The 200-nt window shown below is 49.5% G+C and overlaps 1 non-coding gene across 1 annotated transcript; it reads right to left on the bottom strand.

Moving 5' to 3' along the window:
- Window positions 1-4: 4 nt before the first annotated feature.
- Window positions 5-123, bottom strand: LOC118345239. Its single transcript, XR_004798824.1, has one exon. It is a non-coding gene; the product is annotated as a 5S ribosomal RNA (ribosomal RNA).
- Window positions 124-200: the final 77 nt, after the last annotated feature.

Below are 200 nucleotides of genomic sequence, written 5' to 3'. Positions count from 1 at the left end.
ACGAGGGGTGCAACACGAGGACTTCCCAGGAGGTCACCCATCCTAGTACTACTCTCGCCCAAGCACGCTTAACTGCGGAGTTCTGATGGGATCCGGTGCATTAGTGGTGGTATGATCGCACCCATCAAACTAATTACTTAAAATTCATATAATCCTTGAGCGACATACTAGCGTCCTTCCGATCCCAATCCAAACGGAGA

Source organism: Juglans regia, unplaced genomic scaffold (genome assembly GCF_001411555.2).
Source record: "Juglans regia cultivar Chandler unplaced genomic scaffold, Walnut 2.0 Scaffold_18261, whole genome shotgun sequence".
NCBI lineage: Eukaryota > Viridiplantae > Streptophyta > Magnoliopsida > Fagales > Juglandaceae > Juglans > Juglans regia.
Note: the sequence above shows the minus strand (reverse complement) of the source record. Positions and strands in the feature narration are given on the sequence as shown.